The following is an 11,941-nucleotide window of genomic DNA, read 5'->3' on the forward strand; positions in this document are numbered from 1 at the left end:
TAAAACGAGATATGCAGATACAGCATCGACAGCAAGCATGACCTCTAAGGGTCGTAAGTGGAGTGTTCACTTCACCCCTTGCAGAGCAGAAAGAGGCTTAGGCTTCCGGCGGGTGTCGGGGGGGAGGGGGGAGGCAGTTAAGCCAGCTGCATACTTCTTTGCCTCAGTTCAGTTCAGTTCAGTTCAGTCCAGTTCAGTTCAGTTCAGTCGCTCAGTCGTGTCCGACTCTTTGCGACCCCATGAATCGCAGCACGCCAGGCCTCCCTGTCCATCACCAACTCCCGGAGTTCACTCAGACTCACGTGCATCGAGTCGGTGATGCCATCCAGCCATCTCATCCTGGGTCGTCCCCTTCTCCTCCTGCCCCCAATCCCTCCCAGCATCAGAGTCTTTTCCAGTGAGTCAACTCTTCTCATGAGGTGGCCAAAGTACTGGAGTTTCAGCTTTAGCATCATTCCTTCCAAAGAAATCCCAGGGTTGATCTCCTTCAAAATGGACTGGTTGGATCTCCTTGCAGTCCAAAGGACTCTCAAGAGTCAGCTGCCCCTTATTTTGTGTTTCAGATGAAAATTAATATTGAGGGTTACCTCAAGACTAATCGAAGTAGCTTGAACGTTTTCCTAGAGAAGTAGTTCCTTTTGGTTTTATTTAACGGCTTTTCTTTCCTCTACGAACATCATCCACCTTCTTTTGGGAAACAAACTTCCTGAGAACTCAGGTTGTGTTTGTAAATATATTTATCCACCTCTCTGCCTGGCCGCACTGGGTCTCGGCTGGGCGTATGGGATCTAATTCTCCCACCAGGGATCAAACCCCGGGCCCCTGCATTGGGAATGTGGAATCCTATCTCCTGATCACCAGGGAAGTCCCTCTAGTTAATCTTTTTTTTTTTTTTTTTTTTTATGGTGGTAAAATCTCTGTAACAAAAGATCTGTCGTTTCAACCATTGTAAGTACACAACGGTATTAATTATATTCAGTGGCATTAATTACATTCAGAATGCCATGCAATGTCACTATTTTTACTTCTGAAAATTTGTCATCATCCCAAACAGAAACTCACTAATCCTTAAGCAGAAACTCCAAACTCCCCACTCCACCCAGGCTCTGTACCGATAATCTTTCTGCTTTCCATGAACTTGCCTGTTCTCGATGTTTCATACAATTGGGATCATGCAACAGGCGGCCTTTTGCTCTGGGTTTCTTCACTGAGCACAATGTTTTCAAGGCTCATCCGTATCATGACATGCATCAGAACTTCACTCCTTTTTGCTGCTGAATAATATTCTACTTCATGCACATACCACAGTTTATCCTTCCATGTGTTGTTTTAACCTTGCATAGGTTGATGGACACTTGGGTCATTTGGCTGTTGTGAATAATGCTGAAATAATTATTGGGGCACAAGTGTCTGAGCCCCTTTTAAAAAAATCTGGGTGTATACCAAGGAGTGAAATCGCAGCATCGTGTAGTAACTGTTTTGCTTTTTAAGGAACTGCCAAACTGGTTTCCACAGTGGCTCCACTGTTTTGGAGTAGGATATGGCAATCCCCTCCAGTTTCTTGCCTGGAGAATTCCATGGGCTGGCTACAGTCCATGAAGTTGCAAAGAGTCAGACACGGCTGAGAGACTAACACGCCACGTCCGCTGCTTTACGTTCCGACTGATTTCTCTACATTTCTCATCATCTGCTATGTTGCTTTTCTTTGTATTATTGTTTTAGCTGCGCTGATGTTTTTCCTAATGTCTCACTGTGGTTTTGTTCAGCATTTCCCTGGTGACTAATGATGTTCAGAATCGTTTCTTGTGCTCACTGGCCATTTGTTTACCTTTGATGAAATAGCTATACAAATCCTTTGTCCATTACGTAATTGGGTTGTTTGTCTATTTGTGGTTGAATAATAGGAGTTCTGTATATACTGTGGATGTTATCAGATTTATAATTTGCAAGCATTTTCTCCCGTTCTGTAGGTTGTCTTTCACTTTTGGGGGGAGGGTCCTATTTCTCTAAAAGCAATTAGCCAGAGTTTCCCTTAGTTCCCTCCCATAGTTACTCCTTGCTTGCTGCTGCGTTCCCGAGGAAGAGTTGGAAGATGGTTTGGAGGCATTGTCTTTGCTCAGGGAACAGGCTGGTTGTCTGAGTCTTTTCAGGTTTCTTTGGACATTTCAGGACGAGCAGATGTCTCATGTTTTCAGGGTGTCCCTTGTCTCCCTTTGAAGATCATCCAACCCCGGAAATCTCAAGAAGCAACACAGCGGCTTTTCTCAAATGTAACTAGAAGAGATCGACCTGGCCAGTTTCGTTAGGAAATTAGCTATTATGATGATTCCCATACAAAACCCCTGGTTTCTGAGAACTTTCACTTCCTGTGGTATTTTGGGAAGACCTGCTGCTTGTCAAGAGTGATTGAGCTAGATTCCTCAAATGCTGTGGCTGGAATTCTAATGGCAACATGTCGTGAACTGGCTATTTCATTAATAAATCGGAAATGGATAATGTGCCCACGAAATGGGAATCTGGAGACCAGATTCAAGTAAAAAACTCCATGACTAAATAGGTTTTCGATGTTAAGTGGCCAGTCAGGCCATGAATAATCGACTCATTAAAAACGAGAATGCAGGCATCTCGTATTTTAACTTATTTTAAATCATCGACTCATTGGACATGAGTTTGAGCAAACTCCAGGGAAGTCTGGCATGCTGCAGTCCATGGGGTCGCAAAGAGTGAGATGTGACTGAGCGACTGAACAACAATTCAGCAGTTAGCTGACAATCCAATACTGGCAAATTCAACATGCTTTCTGAAATTACTTTTGCATGTACTTACTTGGACCCAAGCAAACCTATAACTCCCTGTTTCTACCCCAAACCAATAAGAGTGTTTTGGCAACTGTGGGAATACAGATATTAAGCTCTCACGGCACACAGTGACCTATGGTGGGTGAAAGTTTGATTAAAAATTAGAAGTAAAGGGTACTTTCAAGACTGTACTACTGGAATTGCAAATATATTTTGGCAAAATTCTGTTCTATGACTTATCTTCCTACTTCATGATAAGTGTTGGATGAGAGGATGTGAACTGAGTAAGTCTCGCTGCTATTCAAGGACAAGCTAGAATGGCACTTGCTATTTCTGGGTAATTACCAGAAATAAGAATAGTGTGGGTTTGTGCCGTTAGCACTAACCCAGCGCTTACTGAGTGCCCGCAGTGTGCTATGTTCCTTATGTGGATGAGCTGACTTAGTCCCAACGGCAGCACCGTAATGCAGTTTCTATTGTTATTTCCATTTCACAGATGAGAAAACTGAGGTCCAAAGAGTCTAGTAAAGATGCAAAGCACCCTGGCTCCAGAGCCCACCTTAAACTATGATACTGAATTGAGGATAAGTGTCCCCAGTGATAGGGCTGAAAGGGGGTGCAGGGACGTAGGAGGTTGTTCACTTCTCATAAGGTTAAGAAAAAGAACATAAGCCGAAACCACATTCCCTGCAACAGTAGAGTCTGTTTCTGAAGGAGCTGAGAATCGAAGGTGTGCTGAGACGTGCGGTTCTCTGACTGCTCAGCGCTGCACACAGCAGCGGACAGCAGCGAGAACCCCAGGAAGAAGTCCGCCCCCTCGTAGGGGCGGAAGCAGCCTCTGGCGCACGTGTACGCGGCTCAGAGCGGTGAGTACGCAGAGCGGTGAGTACGCAGAGCGGTGAGTATGCAGCACTCCTGAGCCTGTGTGCATTGTGGGTGGCCCTTAATCCAAGCTTGGTTTCCGGTGTTTCTTTCTTGATAATGTCCTTAGACACATACAGTTTTTCAATTGTGATGAAATCCAATTCATCTATTTTTTTTTGTTTTTATCTTGAACTTTTGGTGTCATATCTAAGAGCCCATTGCCAAGTCCAAAGATCCTGGACATTTACTCCTGTGTTTTCTTCTACCAGTTTTATAGTTTAGTTCTTATATTTAGGTTTTTGATCAATTTTGACTTATTTTTGTAAGGGGAGAACTTCATCCGTGAGTATGGAAATCCAGTTGTCCAGAATCACCTACGGGAGAGAACATCTGTCCCCCGTTGAATGAAATCAGTTGACCATCGATGTTTTAAATGAGGTTTCTTTTATTTGTTTTCACAAAATGATCGTGTGTGGTTTTTTTCCTCTTCCTACTATTCATGTGGTGTGCGACAGGGATAGACTCTCTTATGTTGAGTCACCATTGTATATCCTTGAACTAAGGCCCTCTTGGTCATGATGTGTAATCCTTTTGATATCTTGTTGGATGCAATTTGCCAGTATCTTGCTGAGGCTTTTGCATCAATATTCATACGGAATATTGTTCTATAATTGTATTTTCCCGTGGTGTCTGTGTCTTGCTTTGGTGTTGGCCTATGAGTTCACAAGTCCCCCCCTCCAACTCCCCCCCCCCCCACCACCAGTTTCCTGTAAGAATTTGAGAAGGGTTAGTGTGAGAATTTGCCAGGGGGCTACCTGGTCCTGGAATCTGCTGGGAGGTTTTCCTTTTCCTTTTTAAAAAAACTTAACATTAAAGTGAGATATTTGGTTTGTGGGGAGTCAGTGAGGGAACTTGAGGAGTTAAGAATTATGTATAATTTAATTCAGGCCCATACGACCTCATGACGATGTAACAGTTTCTTAATTCATTTCTTGCAATAGACTTTCCCATATTCTGGTCATTCCAAATATTATGGTAATTATGTTTCCTAAATCATTGCTTTTCCTTGTCACACAATACTCAAAAAGTGCGAATGTCTTCCTGTTGCTTGTAGAATTATTCATAATTTTTAAAAATTCACGAATTTTAAACTGATAATTAAATTAATAATTTTAAAAGTGTAAATAATTGTAGAATTATTAATAATTTCAAAAAATTTTAGCATTCTACTCAATCTTCCTTTTGACTCTTTCTCACCTAAGCTCTAAATCAGCTGCTTCTCCTGCGCTTATGGGAATTGTGTTCCAGGGAGACTGGTTCATTCATTCTCATTTCTATAACTGCTTCTTTCTGGCTAAACCTGAAATAACTGTTTAAGAGCAAAGCCCTACCAATGATAAGCCATGATCTTGAGCAGTCATCCCAAAGATACATATGTGTGCATTTTCAATTCATGTTGGGCTTTTAAATAAAGAGGCTTTAAGTGGAGACTCGAATGCTGATGTGGCACGTTCTGCCTCAGTGCAGATGTACATGGCCCGTGTTTTTCCCAGGCCTTAGGGGCAGAAGCTAATGATCAGGCTCTGTGAACGCCTTTTGTTCCAGGGAGAAGTGAAACAAATTTAGTGTAGTGTCTCCGCCGTTCATCTCTGAAAGTCCCGCTGGAGCCTCCTTCCCCTCCCTCCTTCCAGCAACCCCGGGGCCTGACCAGGTTGCCCTCATCAGCTCTTCCTTCCAGGCCCCAGCCCCAGGCACGGCCCTGCCCACCGCCTGCCGCCTTTCCCCTGGAGCACCGCTGCACGGACACCCCGCGCCAGGGAGCAAACCTCCGCCTCCCACCCCTGCGCTGCTGCAGAGCCATCTTCCCGGTGCACCGCTCTGCTGTGTGACCCCGGCGCTCGGAATCCTCCAGGGACTCCCGCAGCCCGTCAGATAACACCCGCACGTGGAGGCCTGACAGACGAGGCCCTTCGTAGGCGTCCGGCCCGAACGGCCTCGTGTTTGTGGCCCAGCAGCAGTAACTTGTGTGTCTCCCCGGCCATGCCAGGTTTTCGTTTTCCCATCGCTGGTTTGGAAGCCCCTCCTCCCGCGGTCCTCTGGGCTCATCCTCCTCTTCTCATCTCCGCCGAGGGCAGTGGGTTCGGGACCCCCTCTCCGAGTCTCCAGCCAGGCTTCTTGCTGTGTCTACTCACGCTGCCCCTCAAACGCAGCGTCACCACAGCACTGTGGTTTAGTTGCTAAGCCATACCACGTCAAATGCCATTTATTTGCATGTCTGTGCGGGAAGAAACCTCAGTTCTGTCTTTCCCCAAATGGGTAAGAACCCAGTTCCTCCCTCCCGGGGTCTCTCTTCCTTATTCCTCACACAAAGCATTTCCCTGCTGACTCTTCTGGTGGTGAAATGTGTGGGAGGCTTTCCCACACCAGTCAGTTCTCACGACACCAGCTAGGTGTCCTACAGTTTAAGTTGATTCCGACGCTTTGTACCTGGAGACAGGGTCAGATCCCAGAGGCTAAGGGCTCAGCCCCGCAAGGCCGCTCGCTTGTCCCCCAAGTACCAGTCTGTCACAAGTGACCCAGAGCTCCTGTCTGGTATGACGACAAATCGGAGGTTCCCAGGACCCCCTCCTCAGATTTGATTAACTTGCTAGAATGGCTCCTAGAACTCAGTGAAAGGCTTACTCATCTTCACCTATTTACTAAAGGATGTGATAAAGGACACTAATATAAAGAGCCGTGCAGGGCGAGGTCTGGGTGGGTCCCAAGAGTCTCTGTCCCCATGGACTTAGGGTGCGTTCCCTCCCCGGGTGGATGTGTTCATCCACCTGGAAGCTCTCCAGGCCCCACACTATTCGGATTTTATGTACAGAGGCTTGATCAATTATTAACTCCATTTCCAGACCTTCTCCCTTCTCAAGAGAATGCAGGGGTGAGGCTGAAGTTTCCAAGCTTCTCATCATGGTTTGGCCTTTCTGGGGGGGAGCCCTCATGCAGGAGCTCCACCCAGAGTCAGCCCATGCGAACCGAAGACACCCCATTTCCTGTCACCCAGGAAATGACACAGGGTCCAGGAGCTCCGTGTCAGCAGCTGGGGTCAGAGGCCAAATTCTAGAACAAAAGACTCCCAGTGTTCTTATCACTTAGAAGATCAGCAGAGTTTCAGGGACTCTGTGCCAGGGGCTGGTGGCAGATACGAGTCGCATTTTTTTCTACTCTCTCACAATATCTATCTGGTATCCCAAGGCCGGGAAAGGCCGGGACTCTGTCTCCTACCATGACGTCCCCAGACCCCAGTGCAGCTTCTGGCCTACAGCCGGTGCTCAATAGCAGGCTGTGGAATGGGGCCTTCCCTGGGGGTCCAGTGGTGAAGAATCTGCCTTCCAAATGCAGAGAATGCGGGTGCAATCCCCGGTTGGGGACCTAAGATCCCACCCACCCCGGGGCAACCCTGCACACAGCAACTAAGACTCCATGTGGCCGAAGACATAATAAATGAAAAAGAATAAAAGATAAGTTCTGTAAGTTACACATAAAAAAAAAAGTTTCTGGAACGAATGAAATAGTCATCTCACCGGCTGGTGTTGTCACCGTGGGCATTTCATGAATTCTGGGTGTTCAGGTAAAAAGCCATTCAGGGCGATCGCAGTCATCACGTCATCTGAGAATGCTCTGTAGACGAGCCCAGGGCTTGCCCGGCCGCGCGGCCCAGATGGCTCACAGGAGGAGCGGCCCCAGGTCCTTGCGCAGGTCTCCCGTTGCCTTTGGAGTCAGGGGCGCCCCGGAAGGGCGGGCAGTGTGTGCGCTGCTGCGACCTGGCGGGGAGGGCAGGGCGGAACGGAGGCCGAAGGCAGAGCGCTTCCCTCCCCCCGCGTGCGCTCTGCCCCCTCCTGATGAGGGGCTCGGGTGGGCGACCTATGGGCGGATGGACACCTAGAATGTGCTGAAACTGCTTGCTTTCTTTAGAAGAAGGAAAATGTTCTGAGCACGCTCCCCAAGCAGGAACAAGGGAAAATGCATATCTCATGTCCCTTTTGGCTTTCGTCCAGACGCCTGTGGGACATTAATGAATGGAAACCCTGGGTAAACAGACAGGGGACCGGCAGGGGGCGCCCTCGCCCTGCAGCCACAGCGGAGCCCCACGGTGGAAGGGAGAGGCCCCTTCCTGCCCGCCAGGACTCGGCCGTGAGAAGCCCAGGCTCTGTGTACCCAGCCGGCCGGGCCCGTGTCCCCTCTATGAAAGCTGCTCCTTCCCTTGCCGGGTGGGGTCTTGCATGTGGCCGCCACGGCAGAGAGCCTTAACTGCAATTCCCTGCTGATCCCGAATTGAATAAACCCAACTTTGGTGATTGATAGGGAGGCCTGGCGTGCTGCGATTCATGGGGTCGCAAAGAATCGGTTGCAGCTGAGCAACTGAACTGAACTGAACTGAACTGAACTTTGAGGCAGAAACACCTGCAGTCTGTTTGCTTCAGGTCAACAGACGCAAGCTTGCATTTTGGAAGGTAACCTCCTACCCTTCGTGAGAAACCCAGCACGTCGTCAAGGCCATCCGGCTCCCGGAACACTAGGCCTGGCCAAGAAGGCACCCTCCTAAACCTCCAAGGCCATGCCCTACAGAGCAGGTCCTATTTCAGGCCCCGTCCCCCAGGCACCACCTGCCAGGGTGGCAGCATCTGGGCGGTCTTGGCACGACCCGGGCAGGACAGACCAGCGGAAATCGGCCTCGTAACAGCTGAGCCCTGCTTGCCACAGTTTTTGTTTGTTTCGTTTTGGCAGCTTCGTTGCCACAGGGCCCAGTGAGGACTGACTGCTCTGATCAAGCCACTAGGACTCTCTCGGCATTTGAGGAGGCAGTTCTTGGGGCTTCCCACGAAGATTCACCCAGCTCCCTTCCAGGACGCTGCACGGTGGCGGGCCCGGACAACAGGCCCTGGCTCATCTTGCTCTTCACTTCTTGTGACATGAGTCACCCAGATGATTCCAGAGAAAGTGAGTATCTCTAGATGAGAAAAAAGTAAGGCTGGGGGAACTTCTATTCAGTTATTTCACTATTTCTTAAAATTTTATGATCAGCAATGTTAAAAAATCTTGAGTAACGATTCCCTTAATTTAACTCAGATTTTAAGTGAGAGCATAACTGCAAAATAAATAACAACTAACTAACTGGGTCCAGTAAAATGACTGAGACCCATATTCTGAAGACCATCTTCCAGGTTTCAGGTGATTCAAGCTTAGACGGAGCCCCTCCATGCCTCACAGACCTCACCTGTAGGCACCTGTCTTCCAGGTGCTGGGTTGACATGTGCAGCTGGAAAGAACAAATTTCATTGGAGCCACTAGACTAAAGACCTAAAATAATAACAAATACTTACCAAGCTAGAAAAAGCAGTGTTACTTTGCTTCACTCTTGTGAACGTGGAAGTTGCTCAGTCGTGTCTGACTCTTTGTGACCCCATGCATTGTAGCCAGCCAGGCTCCTCTGTTCACGGAAATCTGCAGGCCAGAATACTGGAGTGGGTAGCCATTCCCTTCTCCAGGGGATCTTCCCAGCCCAGGAATCATCAGGGTCTGCTGCATTGCAGACAGATTCTTTACCAGCTAAGCTACCAAGGAGCCCTCGCTCTTGTACTCTTGACAAAATAATCGTTTTCCGGTTTAGATTTTCCTAATATTTTACAGCTGTTTCTGATTGCCACCATTCAGAAGGCATGTGACACGCTCATCTCCATTCTGTCCTTAGAACACAAACTGCCTTCCAGTTCCTGCGGCTCGGGCCAGCACCCCGCCCTCCTCCCTGTCCCTCTGATTCCCTCGACTCAGGCTTGTTAGGGCAGTGTTGATCTGCGGGGAGGAGCAGCTCCTCACCCTCCTAATTCTCCACTTCCTCGTCAATCAAAGCAGACAGTACCGGCCCCTTCTGGACACTCCAGTCGGCTTCCACCTGCCCTTCTCCTCCTCAGTCTTCCTGCCTAGGAGCCCTTTTCATTTTGTTAGTGCTGATTAGCTCAGCTGATAAAGAATCCGCCTGCAGTGAGGAAGACCTGGGTTCAATCCCTGGGTTGGGAAGATCCCCTGTAGAAGGGAAAGGCTACCCACTCCAGCATTCTGGCCTGCAGGATTCTATACATGAACCATACAGTCCTTGGGGTCGCAGAGTCGGACACGACGGAGCGACTTCACTCTCCCTCTGGCGGGGCCTCCGCCTCTGGCCCCAGCTATGACTGACACACAGGCGCAGCTGGGCCGGTGAATCCCGCCTGCGGCTCCTGCGCCTACGTCCCCCATCCTGCTCTGTTCCTACTTGTCTCCTGGGCACCTTCACTTCATGCTCCGCAAGCACCCGAGTCCTCTTCGACAGGAGATGCGGGTTTGATCCCCGGGTCAGCAGTTTCCCCTGGAGCAGGAAATGAACATCCTACGAGTGGATTTCCAGTCCATGGTGGGCGACAGTCTGTGGGGCCTCGAGGAGTCCGGCACGACTGACCAGTAAGCGCGGCAATGCTGCATTAGACCCCTGACCCTCCCCTTCCCCGGCAGGCTCTCTTTCAGCTAATCACATCACAATGAGTACAGTTACCCGAGCTAGACTAGGAAATGGCTCCTGCATCTCCACTCCTTTTCTGGCCCCTTGCCCCCAGTCCGCCTGGTTCTCACATCCTGTGATGCCCGCCCTCATCAGCTCTGGGCAGCATCCCATCACTGCTGCACTGCCCAGGCTCAGGCTGGCCTGGCTGTGCCCTGGTCCCCAGAGCCGAGTCCTAGGGGCCCCTGGGGCCTCTCCCCCTGCACCCAGTCCATCCTAAGGGCCGGTGCTGGAGTCAGAAAGGAAACGGGAGGCAAGGAGGGGAGGAAATGGATGAATGAAGGAATCCTGTTACTCGCCCAGTTTCAGTCTTAGAATGGGTCCCCCGTTCTTGTTCAGTCCCTCAGTGCTGTCTGACTCTTGAGACCCCGTGGACTGCAGCAGGCTAGGCTTCCCTGTCCATCACCATCTCCTGGAGCCTGCTCAAACTCATGTCCATTAAGTCGATGATGAATCCAACCATCTCATCCTCTGTCGTCCCCTTCTCCTCCTGCCTGCAATCTTTCCCAGCATCAGGGTCTTTGCCAATGAGTCAGCTCTTCACATCAGGTGACTAAAGTTTAGAGCTTCAGCTTCAGCATCAGTCCTTCCAATGAATATTCAGGCTTTATTTCCTTTGGGATTGTCTGGTTTGAGTGCCTTGCCGTTCAAGGGCAAGAGTCTTTTCCGACACCACAGCGCCATGACTGACAGATAAAACCCCAATTCCTCAGAGCGGCCTCCAGGTTCTTTCCAGTCCAGCCCTGCCCCATCCTTCCAGCCCTGCCTGCCTCACCTTGGCCGCTTCCCGGCCCACACCCCCTGCCCGGTCCTGAGTGTACCTCCCGGGAGCGGGAGCCCTTTCCCACCAGTGACTCCGCCTGGTTGTTCCTCCTCCAGCCACCCCTGGACCTACCCCTCCGTCGAGCCCGGCTCCGCTGTCACCCCGGGAGCCCTGCCCAAGCCCCACCGCATCACTAGCTCCGACCTTCTGGCCCCATCCGGCCCGTTACGTGCCCATCAGAGCCGCCACCCGCTGCACCCAGACACAGCCTCTTTCCCGTCCCTCTGAACCCACAGAAGAGGAAGAGCGTGTTTGATCCGTTTTATCCCTCGCCTCCTTTGTGACCTTAGAGTCCTCCGTGCAATCAGTTTCCAACCCATAGAGCTTGGGGGTTTCAGCTCTGCTACGAAGTGGGGCTTCGGGGTAGGAAGATGCTGTTGCTCCCTGGGCGGGTCTAACTGTTGCCCCGCCCCCCGGCATGCCCGGTCCGCCCCGCCCCTCCCGCTCTGCCCCGCCCTCCGGTCGTCCCGCCCCGCCCCGCCCCGCCCCTCCAGCCCAGGTATTTGGGCCCCAGCACCGGGGTCCCTGCCCAGCCAGCTCCAAAGGGGGGAGGGGGGCGGCTCCGTACATGTGGGGCTGTGGGGCCGAGGCACCGGCCTGCGAGAGGCGGAAGGCGGGCGGGCCAGGCGGGAACTCGCGCCGGGCTGGGTTTCCTTTCGGACCCGGTGGCAGCGGCGGACGTCACGACGCTGTGAGTGTGGATCCTGGTCCCCCGCGCCCGTTCGGGGTCCTGTGAAATGTGTATGCTTCTTACTGGCATGGGCATTGAATGGAGAAGCGCTGTCCCTTAATGTGAAAGGCCCGCTAGATTGTTGATCGTTTTCTTTGATACCTGCAATGTGTTTATGATAAACTGCTTAAATTTGGTCCCAT

The sequence above is a fragment of the Ovis aries genome, chromosome 20, assembly GCF_016772045.2.
Source record: "Ovis aries strain OAR_USU_Benz2616 breed Rambouillet chromosome 20, ARS-UI_Ramb_v3.0, whole genome shotgun sequence".
In the NCBI taxonomy this organism is placed as follows: domain Eukaryota; kingdom Metazoa; phylum Chordata; class Mammalia; order Artiodactyla; family Bovidae; genus Ovis; species Ovis aries.